At 40.4% G+C, this 20,925-nt stretch overlaps 1 protein-coding gene and 1 long non-coding RNA gene across 3 annotated transcripts in view; one reads left to right on the forward strand and one right to left on the reverse strand.

Moving 5' to 3' along the window:
- The window catches only part of LOC125365505 (immunoglobulin-binding protein 1-like), a 49,693-nt gene that overhangs the window by 22,939 nt on the left and 5,829 nt on the right, over positions 1 to 20,925 (forward strand). The gene's annotated exons all lie outside the window — the stretch shown is intronic.
- On the reverse strand, positions 2,937 to 20,006 carry LOC125365506. The gene is made up of 3 exons (XR_007213710.1): positions 19,872 to 20,006; positions 14,119 to 14,124; positions 2,937 to 2,980 (listed from the first exon to the last, which is right to left on the reverse strand). It is a non-coding gene; the product is annotated as an uncharacterized LOC125365506 (long non-coding RNA).

Consider the following 20,925-nt stretch of genomic DNA (forward strand, 5'->3'; position numbering starts at 1 on the left):
AGTTATTGTTTCAACCCCTTAATCTAGTCATGCCTTCTGTCAGACTAACTGTACCCAATACATGCTTTTACTTAAAAAATATCACTTTGAATTGGCTTCTCAGTTACATGTGAATAAAGGTCCTGAATAATTGAAGGGGTAAGGCAGATATAGTTTCTAAGCTGCAACATCTCGTCTCTTGGCTCCTGGATCTAAGACCGACAGACTAAAGGATTGTGCTAACCTGCGAGTGGTATTCTGTCTGGACAGCCCAGTATCTGTGCAAGTAAGTTTGGATATAGAGTGAATTTTCTGCTATCTTACTGGGTTCATTTCTAGATGGTAACTTCCTTTGAATTGTAGGGTCTTCTCCCCAACTTGGTGATGGGAACTTGACTTTTTCCCCCCTCATGTTTCTAGGGCTTCTATTTGTCATTCAACTCAAAGGGCACTGTGTTTGGGTACTGGAAGATTTTTTTTTCTTTTTTTTGCTGTTCCTGGGACTTAAACTCAGGGCCTGGGCTCTGTCCCTGAGCCTCTCTGTGCTTAAGGCTAGTGCTCTACCATTTGAGTCACACTGCCACTTCTGGCTTTTTCTGTTTATGTGTCACTGAGGCTTGAACTCAGGGCCTGAGCACTGTCCCTGAGCTTCTTGTGCTCAAGGCTAGCACTCTACCATTTGAGCCACAGTGCCACTTCCAGCTTTTTCTGTGTATGCGGTACTGAGGAATCCAATCCAGGGCTTCATGTATGCAAGGCAAGCACTCTATCACTAAGCCAGATTCCCAGTCCCTAATTTATTTATTATTATCTTTAAGTAGGTGTACAAAGGGGTCCCGATTCAACATATCAGTTTATGAGTAAAATGCGTCTTGGTTAATGCCACTCCTTCGGTCATTCTCCCCCATCTCCAATGAGTTATCCTAGTTATTATGGTTTCAGTTCTAAAAATTGATTTTTTTTATCTTTCATTCTTTGCTGAGATTTTTCTACTTTTCAAAAAAATTAAAAATTTTAAATAAAAAATTGTTACAGTTGTTCTTATAATTGCTTATTGTGATATTTTTATGATACTGTTTGAAAATCTTGGGCAGTTAATTCCCACATGTGTGTCACTACTGATAGTCATCTTGGTAACTAGTGACAGTCTTTTCTCAGCTGAAATTCAGATTTTTCTTAGTATGATAAGTGATTTATAGGCATTTGGGGTATTATGTCAGGAGGTTCTGGATCTTACATCTTCTGCATTAGCAGGCCTCTGCTGACGCTACCCTGGTGGACAACAAAGGTATGGGCTTGTTACTGTCAGTGGAATGGACAGTTGTGGCTCCTTAGTCAACCTCTTTAAAGCTTACTTGTCTGGGAGCTAAAAGGACACATGACTGTGCACCCCTGATGGCATCTATTCATGCTTCACTGAGTGGTGGTAGAAGTTCCACTAGGCCTCCTCCCACTCCAGTGAAGAAGGGGAACAGCACCTGGTTTCTGCTTAATGGAAATAGAGGCCCAGGATCCCCATGTGATTTCTCCTGCCATGTTAGTGGATGGTGCCTATCATTACCATATGCTGATGAAAGGCATAGATTTCCACTCAGTCCTGTCTTGATACCACTTTGGCAGGAGAATGTTGTGTGTTTGGTTATAGCCAGGAGAGGTAGTTTAGACTTCTCACTCAGCACTTGCTGATGGGGTGACAATGGGGCTTTTCCATGGTTTGATGGCCATAGGGTGATTATCATCTAAGCCTTTTCTGTCTTCCTAGGTTACCCCTTTCTAATCCTTTCTCTCCCTCCCTTCCCTTTCCTCCCTCCTTCCCTCCCTCCCTCCGGCTCTCTCTGTGTCTGTCTGTCTGTCTATCTGTCTCTCTCTCTCTCTTTCTGGTGCTGGATCTGGGGCTTGAACTCAGGGCCTGGGCACTGTCTCTGATATTTTTTATTTAAGGCTAGTGCTCTACCACATGAGCCACAGCTCTACTTCTAGGTTTTGGGTGGTTATTTGGAGATAAGAGTCTCATGAACTTGCAGACTTTGAATTGCAATCCTCAGATCTTAGCCTCCTGAGTAGCTAGGTGTGAGCCACTGCCACCTGATTCCTGAGTAATTTCTCATTACTTAGAAATACCATATTACTTTTTTCTGCTTAACCTGTTGATGGGAATTTGGAATGTCTCCAGTTTTTGGCTTTGTGACACAATCCTGCTTTGAACATGGTTTAATGCTGTTATGAGTCTGTATTGTCAGACCTCTGTGTATACATATGTTTTTATTTCTATTGGATAAACACCAAGGAGTGCAATTGCTGAGTCATGTGGCAGTTATTGTGCATTTAAACTTTATGAGAAACTGTCAAGCTGTTTCTACAGTAGTGCCATTTGCTTTCACACCAGCAAAGGTCTAGTTGTTCTACATCCTCAACATTTGGTCCTGATTTCTCTTGTCTTTTAAGCTTTAGTCATTTTAGTTTTAATTTACATTTCCCTGCTGATTGATGTTGAACATGTATATATTTGAATATATCTTTGGTGAAGTGTCTTAAAATATTTGGCCTAGTTTTTTTTTATTGGGTTGTTTATCATCTTGTTAAGGGCTTGTAAGAGTTCTTTCAGTATTCCGAATACAATTGTTTCAAAAGTCTTCAATAAAATATCTGTAACAATTCACAATAGCCAAAATATGGAATCAACCCAGATGCCCCTCCACAGACGAATGGATCCCAAAAATATGGTACCTATACACAATGGAATACTACATAGCAATTAGGAATGGTGCAATATTGTTATACGCAGGGAAATGGTCAGAACTTGAACAAATAATGTTGAGCAAGACAAGCCTAGAACACAGAAAACAAAGGGGCATGATCTCCCTGATATATGACTGTTAAGATGGGGTGACGGGGAGACAGTGGAGACCAGGTCTGTGAAACCATAAACTTCTTGTCAAAAGGTATTTCCCACAGGATTGGGTCAGCGACCCAACATTATGTAACTAAAACCAAATAATTACTCAACATATAAAGCTCAAAAATTGACCTCTCAGTGGAATACAATAGCTCAAAAGCTATGTATGTACATTCATATAAGACTATTGTCGACATATTGTCTAATGTCAACATTACATTTAAAGCCCTAGGCGAATTTTCTTGGGCGTAGGCCACGTGGCTACTGTATATGTTCTTGGTACATTGTGTATTGTATATATGTCTACCTGACCTAGAGAAGGGAAAGAAAAACAGGGTGTAAGATATCACAAGAAATGTACACACTGCCCTACTATGTAACAGTACCCTTTTTGCACAACATCTTGTCAAAAATTTTTTGTTTAATTAATAAATAAATTACAAAAAAATAAATGTCTGCAAACCAGATCAGCATATTAAGTAGGCAGATCATTGACCATGAAGACAAGATAACTCTTCCTCTTTCTTATTCTCTACCCCTTCTGGGACTTTCTAGTATATACATTGGTTCATTTGATATTGTTCTATGAGTTCTGTAGGCTTTCCTCACTTTATAAAAAATTATTTTCTCTTTTTACTCCTCAGGATAGTTTCCAGTTACATATCTTCAGGCTCATGGGTTCTTTATTGTACTTGGTTAAATCTTTTGCTGAAGCTCACTATTGAAATTTTCAGCTCCAACATTGTAGAATTTGTTTGGTTCTTTATTTTTTTCTGTAGCATCATGATTTGAACTCACAGCCTTGCACTTTTTAGGCCAGCACTTTACCATTTGACCCAGGCCCAGAGCCCTTTTTCTTTCTTTGCTGGTCCTGGGGCTTGAGCTTAGGACCTGGGCTCTGTTCCTGATTCTTAGCTCTAGTTAACCACCAGAAAACTGAAAGTGGTGCTGTGACTCAAAGTGGTACAGTGCTAGCCTTGAGCAAAGAAGAAGAGCTCAGGGACAGTGCCCAAGCACTGAGTTCAAGCCATGACCAGCAAGAAACAAAACAAAACAGAACAAAATCTACAATTTATTTACAAAAGATCAAATATTTCAACCCTGTTATAAGGATAGAATTAGATTGTAGTAAATATTAAGAGACTAAAGCAAGGTAGCATACCTTTTAACTAAAATAGATGAATTGGAAGACAAACATGGAAATCTCCTAAGAAGACAGAAAGGAGATAGGGAAAAAAGATAAGAGAAATAGGTCTAGGTGGTTCACTATCTGAATATAGGTGTTCACAATGGAGAGAACAGAGAAGTCATCAATGAAACAACACAGAAAAACTTACCAGAATGGAAGGACATGAGTTTCTAAACTGAAAAGGTTCTCTATCCTGAAAAATGGATGAAAATGGACTTGTGTAGACACGAAAATCATGCAATTTTGCAATAAGAGCCAAGAGATCTTAAAAGAGGGGAAAGAGAGGAGGAGGAGTACCAGCGGGAGGAGAAAAAAGTAGAGAAGGAGAAGGAAGAAGGAAAGAGAAAGGAGAAAGAAAATGAGAAAACAAAGATCACATACAAAAGATCAGAAATTAGATTGGTCTTTGCATGCCTAAACCATGGGGAAGCTGGAAGACACCAGAGCAACGCCTTCAAAATTCTGAAAGAAAATGATTCCCAACTTAGAATTTTATTCCAAGCTAAATTACCAATCATATGAGGACAAAATAAATACATGTTCATTTATGCAAGATTTACCTCCCTTCATCCTTTCTCAAGAAGCTCAGAGAGGCCATATGTTTTTTCAAATGAGAGAACAAAGCAAGAAAGAGGCGGGTCTGGGAATCACTAAGGTACAGACAGTCTTGAAGGCAACCTTTGTTTGAGCAAGGAGTCCAAAGATGGGAGAGTCCAGGATTATACTTATGCACTAGATACTGAATGAAACAAATATGGATCGAAGCAGCAGTTCTCCAGACTCTAGAAAAAGATGGGCTTCCATCACAATATCCTTCACTACTACCTGATAGTTTGTTGTTGTTGGTTGTTGGGCTTGAACGCCAGGCCTAGGCACTGTCCATGAGATCTTTTGCTCAAGGCTAGTACTCTTCTACTTTGAGCCACAGTGCCACTTCTGGTTTTTTGGTAGTTAATTGGAGATAAATGTCTCACAGACTTTCTTGCCCATGCTTGCTTTGAACCACAATCCTTAGATCTCAGCCTCCTGAGTAGCTAGGATTATAGCCACCAATGTCTGTCTCTAATTTGTTATTGTTGTTGAGACAGGGTCTCACTGTGTAGTCAGGCTGGCTTCAAACTCATGATGTTCCTGCCTTAACCTCCCAAGTGCTGGGATTACAAGTATGCACTGCCACATCCCACACCAAGTTTATCATACAGACTTTTTTTGGCCTGTGTTCTTATCCTGGGGTTTGAATTTAGAGCCTGGGCAATGTTCTTGAGGCTTTTTATTTTGTTTTTGTTTTTGTTTTGGCTCAAGGCTAGTGCTCTACCACAGCTCCACTAATGGCCTTTTGGTGGTCAATAAGAGTCTCACCAACTTTCCTGCCTGTGCTGGCTTTGAACTGCAGTCCTCTTATGTCAGCCTTCCGAGTAGCTAGGATTACAGGCATAAACCACGGTAACTTGGCTTCTTACTGGCTTAAAGCAAGGACATAACACCTAGAGTCTGGGCAGGGTTTTCTTAGCACTATTTTGGCCACATCCTGGTACAGTCCATGCCTGCTTGCTTAATCTGTTAGCCCATTTTCTAGAAATGTTCTGCTTTGACATGTCCAGGGAGGTAGAGGGGAAGTAATGGAGAACAAAGTACAGAGAACAGCCTTGTCCCTCTGACAGACATCTAAAGCCTGCCATGCTCCAGTGCCACCACATCTCAGCGTGCTGAACCTGAGTTTTCCTGGTGTTACTCATCATCTTACTCACTGCTGGTCCCATAAAAGGCTCTTTTAAATGCTCAGGGAAGTGGAGGATGCCAGCCAGCCACCCAGAGGCTGCTCAGTTTATTTCCCCCATTCGAACCTTCCTCTAACAGTAGCCACATCACCCTTTCCTTCCTCTCCTAGTTGGTGCTTGCTTCTCATTTTTTCCAAAACTAAATCTTGGGTTGCTTAGAAATGCCTGTAGAGTAATGAGCTCTAAAGGAAAAATGGCAATGATGAGCACAAAGGTCATTAAGTGTTTATCACAGAAGGGTAAAGAGGCAATAATTGTGGTGGAATAAACACTCCTAAAGGCTGGCCCATGATTTATGTCTGAAACAGGGAGGAGGATGCCCTAATATAATACCCCACCATCATACTTCACTGGAGCCATTAACTTCATTTGCCTTTCTATTTGTATGATGCAGTTCACAACACACTATTTTAAAGTCAGGTGCTGTTACTCAATAAAAGAGAAACTGAGTGGGAGACAAGCAGAACTAAGAGATATCTGTCTAGAATCATTGGAAAACAAGAGGAAGGATAGAAAAGGTCACATATTTCTGGCTGTTATAAGGAATACACATTTGAAAATTCAAGAAGAGGGTGCTAGTTGGGCTGAGGATATGGCCTAGTGGCAAGAGTGCCTGCCTCTCGTATACATGAAGCCCTGGGTTCAATTCCCCAGCATCACATAGAAAACGGCCAGCAGTGGCTCTGTGGCTCAAATGGCAGAGTGCTAGCCTTGAGCAAAAAAAGAAGCTAGGGACAGTGCTTAGGCCCTGAGTCCAAGCCCCAGGACTGGCCAAAAAAAAAAAAAAAAGAGGGTGCTAGTTGCTCACACTTGTTAACCCAGCTACTCAAGAGGCTAAGATTTTAGGACTGTGGTTTGAAGCTAGCCCAGGCAGGAAAGTTCTTGAGACGCTTATCTCCTATTAACCCCTCCCCCCAAACTGCAAGTAAAGCTATGTTCAAGTGGCAGAATGTTAATCTTGTGCCCCAAAAAGCTAAGGAACACCACCCAGGCCCTGAGTTCAAGCCCCAGTTCTGGGGAGAGCAGGGAGGGAGATTTTTGTTTGTTTTTGCCAGTCCTAGGGCCTGGCAAAAACTCATGTTTTGAGCACTGTCCCTGGCTTCTTTTTTGCTTGAGGCTAGCACTCTACCAGTTGAGCCACAGCTCACACTTCTGGCTTTTTCTTTGTATGTGGTGCTGAGGAATCGAACCCAGGGAGGGCTTCATGCATGCTAGGCAAGCAGTCTACCACTAAGCCATATTCCCAGCCCCTGCTTTGTTCAATACTAGCCTACACAACAAGTCTCACATAAGTTCATCAGCTTTATATAACTATTACCATTTATTTATTGGCACATGATGGTAGTATTTGGAAAGAGATTGGCAGGAGCATTTGTCTGGTAGCTGAGCCAGCTCAACTGGGATGGGAGGATCTACATTGGCTGAGGTGTAGAGAACAGCTAGTGACAGCAGCCAAGCTAATCTCACCAGCAGTGCAATGGGGCTTGATTACAGGGTTGTTACAGAGTGCTAAGAAAAACAAACAGGTGAAACCACTGAGTGGTGAAGAACTGGCATCCACTCTGTTCTGCTGCACTCTGTTGGTCAAAACAGGCTCAGGAGAAGAAGTAGAGACTTCACTGTCTGATGGGAGAAGTGGCAGGGACTTACAGAAATGAGAAGCATTCTTTTGTTAGTTTGTTGTTCATCATGGGCTTGAACTAATGGCCTCGTCACTGACCCTGAGCTCGTTTGTTCGAGGCTAGCACACTACCACTTTGAGTCACAGGTCCACTTCCCGTTTTCTGGTGGTTAACTAGGGACAAGAGTGTCATGGACTTTCCTGCCCCAGGCTGGCTTTGAACTACGATTCTCAGATCCCAGCCTACTGAGTAGCTAGGATTATATGCATGAACCACTAATGCACAGCTGATAAGTCTTCTTGGTGCTTTTACAACTAGTTTGCTGGGTCTTTTCTCTCACTTCATTGTTTGGATTTGCATCTTACTTTTAGCTATCTAATTCCTGTGTCTACTCATATTTTTCTGTTATCTCCAAATCTTATTGTTAGCTAACCAATTCTTTTGGAGTTTTTAAGAATTGGTTGGTTCAATTTCTTTTTTTTTCCCCATTTAATTACAACAACAAAAGGTCAGAAGGCAGATTTTTTTTCCCTAGCTTGTTATTAATCGGTTTTTTGGAGATGTTTTATTTCTCGTTTTTATTTTGAAAAATATTAGCCTTTAAGGCAAGTACAATGAATGCCTATAGACTGGACACTTAAGATTCTCCAGTTTTATCATTTGCCACATTTGTCTGATCACATGTCCTGTTGCTATGCATATATGTATGGAACTGGGTGGAAAGATCACGGCATTGGACCTTTAGATGCTTCATCATATGTCTTCTGAGAACAAAGGCACTATTTTACATAACCACAACCAACATATATCATGCTCAGGAAAATTAGCCTTTATGTACAACTATAATCCCATGTACTATGAAAAGGACACGGAATTATATTTTCAACATTTTTGATTCAGTATTCAGTCTATGACCACACATTTAAAAAGTTGTCACATGGCCTTTGAATAGATTCTCTAGTCTTTTTTTTTAATCGTTTTATGACATTGCATGTCCTAAAAAAAAAGTTTAAGTCACTTGTTTTGCACATGTCTTGCAGTTTGGATCTGACCATTTCCCCATTAGATTCTGCTTAAATGTATTTGGCAAGAACATTAAGTAGAAGATCTGGGGGCAGGGGGAGGGAGGTTGATTGGCCATCCTTGACAATTGCTGGGTATTTGCTTATTTATGCCCACTCCTGTTCCCCTCCTTCCCTCATTTCCCAGGGTCCTTTTCCCAAAGGAGGGAAGGAAAGGCTAGGTTGTTTCTCCTGATCTCTCTGCTTCCTGTGGTATCTTTGACTCTGGCCTCTTCCCTTTTGTTTCTCTAGTTCTGTGCAAACAGACTGTTTCCTTTGTGGTTCCAGCAACCATTGGGAAACTTCCTCTCCATGATTCTGGCTGCTTTTTTTGTGTGTATGGTCATGGGGCTTGAAGTTGGCATGGTCATGGGGCTTGAAGTTGGCCGGTGCACTGTCCCCCAGATTTTTTACTCAAGGCTAGCACTCTGCCACTTGAGCCACAGTGCCACTTCTGACCTTGTCTATATATGTGGTGCTAAGGAATCAAACCCAGGGCTTCATGTATGCGAGGCAAGCACTCTTGCCACTAGGCTATATTCCCAGCCCAGGTCTCAGCTTCTTGAGTAGCTAGGATTTCAGGCTGTTAGCCACCAGTGCCCAGTTCTGGTTGTTTTTGGAACCACAGTTCTGCTCTGATAAAAAGCACTTTCTCTTTAGCTCTAGAGTACAGTTGCCTCTGGCTTTTGCTAACCTCTGAGTTACCTCACCATCCTGTGTTTGGCTTCTCAGATTTTCCATTTTCCTATGTATCCACTTTCCTTATTAAATTTCCTCTTTCTTAGGTTTGAACACCCAGGGTGTTGTCTGTTTTCCTGACTAAACTGTGACAAACACAGGTAGGACATTCATCATCAGTATACTACAAGACTTGTGGAATGGGGTCACATCATAGAAAATAAAGCAGTAGCCTGGAGCTCCAGAGGCCTTAGGAGGAAATTATTTTAGAAAGAGGCATTGGCATTTTCCTTGTGGGCCTTCTTCCTGGTTACACAAATAATGTAAAAATATACAAAGTAACTTGTCTGGGGGTAATATAATTGTTGGATCATTTATATACTTTATCTGTATTAAAGTCTCTATAATGAACATATATTGTTTTGGCATAAAGGAAAAATTACTGCATACCATATTAAATTGATAAAATATAATTGTGTCCCTACTGTGCAGAATATATACATACATACATATGTACATATATACATGACAATTCAGAAATAAATAAGGCCCTCAAGAGCATTTTAGCCTGTGAATCTTTCAAGTCACAAAAAGAAGAGGATTATTAAGTGTAAGAAGATACGAGAATAGCAAGAGATTTCTCTTGTAAGGTTTCTCTCCACAAAATGCTTCTATGTTTTTTAAAAACTGTTTATTCCATCATATAATTTAATACTTTAAACCAGATTCCAGTGGCTCAGTCTTACAATCCTAGCTACTTATGAGGCCAAGATCTGAGGACTGAGGTTCTAAGCCAGCCCAGGCAAACAAATCCATGAGACTCTTATCTCCCATTAACCAGCAGGGGCTGGCTTTGAATTGTGATCTTTCAAAGTCTCCGTCTCCTGAGTAGAGGGGAATACAGATGTAAGCCACCAGTACCCAGCTTTGAGTAAAAATTATTAAGATATCACTAAGTATTAGAGCCTATTGCAGTCATTTAGTCCTGTTCCAGTGAGTTTATGATTGTACCTGTAGCTTATAACCAAATGCTAGTTAATACTCATCAAATTATTGTGTATGAATGATATATTTTGCTTTAAATCACATGAGCCTAAACTATGGGCTTTATATGTCAGTCTTTGGCTCTGCCATTTCCATATTGTTAACCAAGAATCCCCTCAAATTGTCTTAATGCTTTATGCATTTAAAAAACACAGTCTAGGAACTGCCCCATACTAAACTCATCATTTCTTGTTTCAAACGAAGTGAGTTGGAGTCAAAGTTACATAATGAGATTGGAGATGTTGCTGATTGGTAAAATACTTGTCTACCATGTACAAGACATTGGGTTTGGTTCAGCACTGCAAAAATGAAAAAGAAGAGGGGCTGGGCATATGGCCTAGTGGTAAAGTGCTCGTCTCCTACACATAAGCCCTGGGTTCGATTCCTCAGCACCACGTACATAGAAAAAGCTGGAAGTGGCGCAGTGGCTTAAGTGGAAGAGTGCTAGCCTTGAGCAAAAAGAAGCCCGGGACAGTGCTCAGGCCCTTAGTTCAAGCCCCAGGACTGGCAAAAAAAACAAAACCAAACAAAAAAATTAAAAGAAGATATGAAGATTATTGGACAATATACTGAAAGCTAGGCACAGTGGCATACATCTATAATCCTAGCACTTAGAGGTGGTGTTAGAATCATGAATCCAAGGCCAGGCTGGAGTTACATAGTGAGACCCTGTCTCCAAGACAGCACAAGGATTGGGAACATGGCTTAGTGGTAGAGTGCTTGCCTAGCATGCATGAATCCCTGGGTTCGATTCCTCAGTACCACATAAACAGAAAAGGCTGGAAGTGGTGCTTTGGCTCAAGTGGTAGAGTGCTAACCTTGAGCAAACAAAGCTCAGGGACAGTGTCCAGGCCCTGAGTTCAAGCCCCAGGACTGGCAAGAAAAAAAACCCTACAAACAAAACAAAATAAGTCACACAGTTGGTGCCATTGGTTCATCCTGTGGATGAGTTAACGGAATGTCTTGGCATCTATCCCCAGGGTCTGATCGAAGGATTTTATCCTTCACAAATTGTCAAGCAGAATTTCTTTTACTGTTTTCATAAAATAGTTTGTGAAACTCTTGCCCATCACTTTTGAGTGCCCTAGTCTTTGCTGTGCCAATTTTGGTCTGTGTGATTGTGGACCTTTCAGAGGTGTTCTGATCTTACTGTCGAATTTTGCGGTCCAAGGAGCTGCCTTGGGTCTGAAAGAAAAATAAAATACCTGGATTATGGTTCCTAGCCTTGTGTTTTTAAAAAGTTGTCCTACAAGTTGAGACCTTAAACTTAAGAGTTTTACAGTAGTTTTTAGTATAGTCTCCAAATCCTTTCTTGTTAATGGTTGAATCTCAGTGTATCCACTGAGGATTTAGATAAATCCTCTAAAATTATATACAGGTTTCATATTATAAATGTGATTTTTTTCTGTAGAAAGATTTTTTTTTTTTTGCCAGTCCTGGGGCTTGGACTCAGAGCCTGAGCACTGTTCCTGGCTTCTTTTTGCTCAAGGCTAGCACTCTGCCACTTGAACCACAGAGCCACTTCTGGCCATTTTCTGTATATGTGGTGCTGGGGAATCAAACCCAGGGCTTCATGTATAGGAGGCATGCACTCTTGCCACTAGGCCATATTCCCAGCCCCCAGAAAGAATATTTCTTAATATTCATTTCATTATTGAGGAATCAGTGCCCTCTCCCCCCATAAAAGATAAGAGCCAGGGATTTGTCCCATTGCCTTAGTATGACTACTTGATTGATAGTTTCTTGTTTTTATTTCTAGTAAGTAGAATATGAAATATGCAAATATTTGTATATATGTGCACACACATACCTGTTTGTATATACTTCCAAAAATAGTTTAAAGCATGTTAAAAAAGCACCCAGGCAAATACAATCCAGTTCAAGAATGAGCACATTGATAGCATCCCATTTCCATGCCTCTCTGTTCCACCTGCAGCGAAGCTCTCCCTGTACTCAGAAATAACCCCTTTCTAACCCTGTGACAAGCATGACTTTGCATATCTTTGTAGTTTCACCACTTATACATGCACTGCTTAGTTTTGTCTGGTTTTGAACTTTAAATGGAATCACATTAAGTAATTACTATTACTGATATTGTTGGCAATACTGGGATTGAGCTCAAGGTCTCTCACCAAATACTTTACTATTGAATTACATCTCTAGTCAGTTTTTTTTCAAGCACAGTCTCTGATTTTGCCCATGTTGAGCTCAGAGCATAACTCTTCTGTTTCTACCTACCAATTAACTGGGATTACAAGTATAGGCCACTGTGCCTAGCTCTAAATTAAATGATATTTATCATGTTTCTTTATCTCAGTATTTATAATATTAAATTGCAAGCCAGATACCAGTGGCTCATGTCTGTAATCCTGCTTACTCAGGAGGTTGAGATCTAAGGATTAAGGTTCAAAGCCAGCCCAGACAAAAAGTTCATGAGACTCTTATCTCCAATTAACTAGCAAAAATCCAGAAGTAGAGCTGTGGCTCAATGATAGAGAGCCAGCCTTGAGTGAAAAAGCTAAGCACACCCAGTATCAGCACAAGAAAAAAAATTAAACATTACTATATGTAGCTGTGTTTTATTAATTTTCATTACTCTGTGGTGTTTAGTTTTATGAATATACACCAATTAATTTATCCATTTCAATGTTGATAGATCATCAGGTGGTTTCCCATAATTGGCTGTTAAGAATAATGTAACCCTTTTCATATTAATAGTGCACATAGAAAATAATTTCTCAAGGATGTACACTTAGAATTGGAATAGCTGTTAGGATCTAAGCAAGTTCAACTTGATAAGAAAATAGCAAATGTTTTTTTCCAAGTCTTTCCATTTCCTCACAAATGGGTCCATGTCATTCTTTCTGACAGAAGCATAGAATTCCATAATGTATATATGTACTACATTTTCTTGATCCATTCATCTACTGAGGGGCATCTGGATTGGTTCCATATTTTAGCAATGGTAAATTGTGCTGTGAGAAACATAGTTGTGCTTGCTTATAATCCTTTGGGTAAATGCTCCAAAGCGGGGTACCCTTTTTTGCTTCAGTTACTTATCAGATAGGGTCTCATATTTTTTTTTTCCCCAGTAGCCTCAATTGCAGTCTTGTTACTGTGTCTCCCAAGTAGCTAGGGTTACAGGGATGAACCATGGTATCCAGGCATGTACTTTTGTTTTGTTTTGTTTTTATAGGTATTAGGGAAGTATATCACTAAGGTGTGTGTGTGTGTGTGTGTGTGTGTGTGTGTCGTGTGTGTGTGTGTCGTGTGTGTGTGTGTGTGCTGGTCCTGGGGCTTGAACTCAAAGACTGGGTGTTGTCCTTGAGCTTTTTTGCTCACTAATAGCAGTGTACCACTTAAACCACTGCTCTACTTCCAACTTGGGAATAAGAGTCTCATGGACTTTCTTACCTGGGCTGGCTTTGAACCTTATATCACAAGCATTCACCATGTTGCGTGTGTGTGTGTGTGTGTATGCGCTTGTACTAGGGCTTGAATGCAGGACTAGGCACTGTCCTTTAGCTTTTTCCATTCAAGGCTACTGCTCTACCACTTGAGCCACAGCGCCACTTTAAAAAAAATTATAAAGTTGATGTGCAAAGGGTCCACTTTTTTTTGTGTGTGTGGTTAATTGGAGATGATACCTCCTGCCTGGTACTGAGGAATTGAACCCAGGGCTTCATGCATGCGAGGCAAGCACTCTACCACTAAGCCCCATTCCCAGCCCCCATGGTTCACATTACCACATCATTTCATCTACTGTTTAATGAAATGATCTAGTCACAAAGCCTAAAGATGATGTTATATGACTTTTTCAAAAAGAACAGGTCCCTAAATATTATTAACTGCTTTGGTTACTTAAGGTTACTTAAATCTTAGTGATCCACTTCTTAAAATTTGTGTTCAATCTGGAGTCTAGCTTATAACCTAGTTACTTGGCAGATAGAAGTTCAAGGTCAGCTGGATGGCAAAAAGTTCATAAGACTCAACCAATGACTGGCTGTGTCATCCCAAGCTATGACAGAAGCACAAATAGGAGGATTGAAGTCTAGGCTAACTATACAAGATTCTATAAAAAAAAAAACCTTTTAGTTAAAAGGACAAGTACACGAATATTATGAATTGGCTAATACTAAGAAAAATTCTCATAAAAGTGTGACACAGAGATGACAACTCATCTTTCCTATGATAACTTCATTGAATGTAATGAGGTGAGTAAAATTGTTATGTTCCATTCCTGTAATCCTGAGCAGCAAAATTCCCCATTTCCTTAGCCAAGAGGAAGTCTGCAGCCATTATTCAGTGTCTTCTCAAGTCAGTACTTGGACTTTTCTTAGGTAAATCAAGTTAAATTAGAATAACTGGAGTGAGGCTTAGCCATTCATATTTGAGAAAAGTCACATTTTTTGGTTTGTTGGTGATGAGGTTTGGACCTAAGGTTGGGCCTTGCATTCAGCTAGGCAGGCCCTCTACCACTTGAGCCACTACTTTTCTAATGAGGTCCTCAGTTTCCTCCTACATCTTGTGTAGCTGGGATGACAGGAGCACCAGGAGGCTGTCTTAAGCTAGGTGCCAGTGGCTCACACCTGTAATCATAGCTACTCAGGAGGCTGAGATCTGAGGACAGCAGTTCAAAGCCAGGTTTGATGCCACCTCAGGCAGGAAAGTCTGTGGGAATCATCTCCAATTAACCACCAAAAAGCCACAAGTAGAACTGCAGCTCGAGTGGTAGAGTAGCCTTGAGCAAAAATGCTTGAACCCAGAGGCTGAGTTCAAGCCCTAGGACTAGCACCAAAAAAGAAAAGACTGTGTAACTGAATTGTATTTCTTATGTGGGTACATATCACTGAAGCACAATCAATAAACTGACAATTTGTCTAAATCTTGTTTGTCCTGTTACTGCCACTTTGGTGGCAGGGCCCTCAGAAGTGGACTCCTACCAACTTCTGGCAGAAATGTCTCCTCAGGCATGCTGAAAAATTTACTATTTGTATGTATCATTTTACTTAAGATTTTTTTTTGAAGGGGACTAGTGCTGTCACTTAGCTTTTTTAAAGCTCAAGACTGGTGCTCTACCAGGAGCTGCACCTCCACTTCTGGCTTTTGGCTGGTAAACTGGAGATAAGTCTCTGGGCTGGCTTTGAATCTTGATTCTCAGATCTCAACCTCCCAAGTATCTAGGATTACAGGAGTGAGTCAATATGTTTTCTTAGTAAGATATTTATTTTGTAATGATTTTGGACTTCCAGAGAATTTATGGAGATAATGCAGCAAACTATTTGTCTCACCCAGTTTGTTCCCCCTAATGTTATTATAGTGTATTCCTGAGGTTCTTTGTCAAAACTAAGAGTGGAAAAAAACCACACTTGGTATATTACTTACTGGTAATGAAACTGATTCAGAATTTATGTGAATTTTTCCAGTTTTTTCATTAGTGTCCATTTGTCACTTCTGAATACCATTTAGGAAACTACATTGCAATTAGTTGTTTCCTTAGCCTCTAACAGCTTTTAGTTATTACTTATTATTCATGACCTTAACAAGAATGGCTTTCAGATTGTTTGTATAATTGTTTTGTGATTGGAATGGAGCTATGTGCTTTTTGGAAAGACTTATTACAAAGACAATATGCCTCTTATCACATCACATAAGGCAGTATGTGATGTCTGTGTAACTTTTTGTTACTTTTTCACTTCTCTCCTTGTCATCTTCATACTGTAAATCTTTGGAGTGTATGTGTATAAACTGTTTTATAACAATTGACAATACCATTATCTTTGTCACATGTTTCTACTGTCTATGATTTATTTTGGAAAAGGTCATACTTTCAGTTTCTTTGTCTTTAACAAGACAAACAATATTAATCCTGTTCCAAACTTTATTTCTAGCTTTCTTCATTCTAACTGCAAAGATGAATTGTGTCTAAGCAAAAACTGAAAACAACTGCTGTGTCTAAAGAGTTTGGGCTTAAAAACATGAGCGATCTAGATTTTAACAAATCTATAAAATAATTTTAAAAAGCAGTCATAATATAAAATAGCAGTTCCTGAAACTTCTTCAGGTTGTATTTTCTTCAGAAGTTGACTTGGTTGTTTGTCTCATTCTAAGAAGCCTTATCAGAATTCCCCACAAGATCTGAAGCTTCATCACCTCTGCAGCAGGAAATGGTGCTTTTCTATCCACTGATTGTGCAGTCAGAGTTTCATCCAGGCTCCTTAAACCAGTCAGACATGCTGGTTTAAGATTCTGAGAAGCATTTCTGTTAGTGGCTTTCGCACAGCCTGTGAAAGTGTTTCATGCCAGAGATGTTCGAACTTTAGTGTCCCAAGTTCACCTTTTAATTTATTTTTATGTGTGTATGTATGTATATATGTACCTATTTTTGTGCCTGTACTGGGGTTTGAATTCAGGGTCTGTGCTTCTGCTTAACTTTTTTACTCAAGGTTTAGCATTCTACTACTTAAGCAACACCTCCACTTCTGGCTTCACCTTTTTAAATATCAGAGATGTTTGTTCCTTCTTCAAGGAGAACCAAAGTGTTTGGTGTTTTTTTCTTTCTCTCCCCTTCCTTCCTTCCTTCCTTCCTTCCTTCCTTCCTTCCTTCCTTCCTTCCTTCCTTCCTTCCTTCCTTCTTTCCTTCCTTCCTTCTTTCCTTCCTTCCTTCCTTCCTTCCCTTTCTTTCCATCGTTCCTTCCCCCCCCCTCTTTCTGTCTGTCTGTCTCTGTCTCTGTCTCTGTCTCTGTCTCTGTCTCTGTCTCTCTCTCTCTCTCTCCTCTCTTTTTTTTTTCTATGAACCTTTTCTTTCTGCAAGCAGCTTCCTTCTTCCTGATGTTTGTGCGGAGTTTTTCTGGATCACCCTGCACAAGCTCTATTTTTATATTGGTCTCCAGGACAGTTTACTTTCACCCCAACAAAAAGCAGCTGCCTGACACTTTCAGGATATTAGAGCAGGCTGGTTCAGGAAGATTACCAGATTCTGTGGGCAGAATGGGGACACTGTCAAAGATGAGCTAAGAAGAGTGACTAGAGGGTGAGATAGAGGAAGGAAGTAGGAGAGAAAAGTGGTTTATCATCATTGTTGACTAGAATGGGGGAAGCTAGTAGCTATAAAAATAGTGTGTATGAATGTAAAATCTCGTGTACAATTTAAGCGAATGGCCTCAGCTGTTTTTTACCACTCCTAAAAATTTGGTGTTTATTTGCCCATACTTTTTTTCCTATGCATTCTGTAAACATATGTATCACACATTATACCAGGCAACAGCTATCTGCCTGATCTCTCTCTGCCATTGGCTTCTTTGTCCCTGTGCTGGTTCTTTCTTCCTAACTCCCAGACTGGCTCTTCTTCCTTTCTCTCATGCCTAACAGAAGGCACATTTCTAGCCTCTGTCCTCGAATTCCTACCATTCCTCCTGCTAAAGAAAGTAATAGTAAGTTGTTAGGAAGTAGTACTAAAAACCAAGGTCTAGCCAGGCATGTGTGGCCTACACTTGTAATCTTAACAACTTAGGAGGCTGAGATCTGAAGACTGTGATTCAAAGCCATCCCAGGTAGAAAACCCCAGTGTGCCCCCAAAAGAAGCAAGAGAGCTCACACGCACGCGCCCCCCAGAGGGTCCGTGTGGATCAGGGTTCTAGCCTTCCAGCAGGAGGGTCCTGCACCCACTCCCCCGCGGGAGTGCACAGGTGGGTGGGCCGCCCCTCAGCAGCAACACCCACTCTGACAGGCACACTCGAACAGGTGGGCGAGCCACTCCCCAGCGGCAACACTCACTCTGAGAGGCGAGCACTCGACTCACAGCAACTAACAGGGAAAGAAACAAAAAAAGAGAGATAAGTCTCCACGTCATGCTGAATCAGTGACCTGCGAACCCTCAACGGGCCCACAAGGGTCAGCACAGCATGGCAGCAGAACATGGGCCTGCAGAGAAAGCCACAGAACCTACCCACCCCTAACTGCGGCGAGGGTAACCACGTTGGCAACAACCGACACTCACCCATAGCGCAGTAAGGTTCAACAGCAGAACTCAGGATACAAACAAGTCCCCAGGACTTGGTGCACCAGTGGGAACCAGCACAAAGCCAATCCAAGGCTGCCACCTACAGGCCCTTGAAAGGAAGTGCAGAAGGGAATCAAGAATCCCTAACTCCTTCATCCCAGATGCATAAATCACAAAGAAATATTACAAATTTTATGAAAGATCAAGCCAACTCGCTAGCTCCAAAAAACAGTACGACTGAAGAGGAGATGGAGAATTAAAAAACACTTGAGGCAAAGATAGCAGAAATGATCGAAAGCCTCAGGAACGAATACAAAAAACAATTCCAGGAATTTAGAATGGAATTCTCGAAGGATCTTCGGGAAGTCAAGAAAGAAATAGAAGAAAAAATAGGTACAGTCCACTCCTCATTTAAAGAAGACCTTAACATCCTGAGAAACGAAATGCATGAAAAAAATGGAATCAAAAATACAACTCAACAAAAGAAGAAATTACCACAATGAGAGCTGATCTCGCAACCATAAACAGTTCACTTGCCTCAATGCAAACCACACTTGAAGCCACATCACAAAGAATTGATCATCTTGAATCTTAAGTCTCTCTTTTGGATGTTGATTCAGCTGAAGATTACTGCACTCCAAGAAACTGTCAAACTCCAGGGCAGACTAATCCAGGAGATAGTGGACAGGGAGAAGAGATATAATCTTAGTATAATTGTAATAGATGAAGGAGAGGAGTATCAGAGCAGAGGTATACAACACATATTCAATAGAATCATTACAGAGAATTTCCCCAATCTCAAAAGGGAAAACCTCACCCAAATAACAGAAGCATATAGAATACCTAGCAGAATAGACCCTAGAAGAAACACCCCCAGACATATCATAGCCAAGTCCTCATATTTTTAACAAGGAACACATTCTGAATGCAGTAAAAAAAAAAAAAGAACAATACTACAACGGAAAAAAGATCAGAATCACGGCAGATCTCTCCACACAAACTTAGAATGCATAAAGAGCCTGGAAGAACACCATCCAAGTCCTGAAGGCCAACAACTGCCAACGCAGACTTAGATACCCAGCAAAATTAGAATTTGCTTTTGAGGAAGAAACCAAAACCTTCCACAGCAAGGGAAAATTAAAGGAATATACGAACAAAAAGCCATCCTTACAGAGAATTCTAAGAGGAGACCATCACCCAACAGAAAACAGGACCTCCAGACAGAAACTCCAATAGCCAGAACCCAATACGAAAAACAGCTCAATAGACACAAGAAAGAAAGGAAATGAAAGCAAAACACAGCTCAATAGAAAAATGGAAGGGAAAAAACTACACCTATCCATAGTAACTATAAACATTAATGGACTGAACTCTCCAATAAAAAGGAAAAGATTGGCAGAGTGGATCTGCAAACAAGACATATATCTATCTGTTGTCTTCAAGAGACCCATCTTACAGCAAAGGACAAAAACAGCCTCTGAATGAAAGGATGGAATAAGATCTTCCAAGCAAATGCACCTACCAAAATGGCAGGAGTAGCCATCCTGATTTCAGACAAGCTAGACTTCTCATTAAAATCAGTTCAAAAAGATAAAGGACACTACATATTAATACTAGTAAACAAACCTAAAAAAGTCTAGGATAGACTTATCAGAGGATCACAATAGCTCAACAGCTATGTACACATGATTACATAAGATGAGGATAAGCAAAAAGAACTCCAAGAGGATACAGGAGGATTCTATTGTTGTCATTATGTTTAATGTTCTAGGTGAATTTCCTTTGGCGTACCCCACATGGTTACTGTATATGATTTTGGTACACTGGGTATTGTATATATGTTTTTCTGAACTAGGGAAGGTAAAGAAAAATGAGGGAGGGTATAACAAATATGACAAGAAATGTATTCACTACCTTATTATGTAACTGTACCCCCTTGCACATCACCTTGTCAACAAAATTTAATAAAAAAAATAAAAGGGATTGGGGTTGGGAGGGATGGGGGTGAATGAGAGGGGTAACTTTGATCAAAATGCATTGAAAAAAATAAAGTACAATAACTCTACTGAGATGTGTTGTGGTGCTTACTGTGTTGATCAGTTTCCCTTGGATACGGTGTGTCCTTTCTAAACAGATAAAAGGAAGATTTGCTTGAGTTATAGTTTAGAGCTGTTGTCCTGTAGGTGTGATTTCCTCTTCGTGGACTTGGATTGTGTGGGTACTGGCAAGGTTTTACCTGTGTTCCACACTTCTTAATCTTTTCTCTTAGGGCAGGATGCAATACTTGGTACACGGGATCAAACTGGGGCCTTATGCATGCATATTAGCCACAAAAGTTCTGCCTCTTGAGCCACATACCAACTCTTTTGTTTTTGTATTTTGTTTTTGAGATAGGGTGTTATTAATGTTGTCAGATCTGGTCTAGAACTCACAATCTTCCTGCCTCTGCTTCCTAAGTAGCTAGGATTACAGGCATGTGCCACCACACCCAGCTTCTATACCCCTAATCTATAATCAGTTTCTTGATTTGTTTCATTTTACTTCTCTCATTTATCCTCTAACATTCCCCACTATGCTACTTTTAGTTTTATCACTTCTGTGCTTTTTTTCCTCTATTTTCTAAGTTCCACCTGTTCTTATTTTAATTTCCTCTATTATCTGGTCATCTTTTTTCCC

This window comes from Perognathus longimembris, chromosome 17 (genome assembly GCF_023159225.1).
Source record: "Perognathus longimembris pacificus isolate PPM17 chromosome 17, ASM2315922v1, whole genome shotgun sequence".
NCBI classification, from domain to species: domain Eukaryota; kingdom Metazoa; phylum Chordata; class Mammalia; order Rodentia; family Heteromyidae; genus Perognathus; species Perognathus longimembris.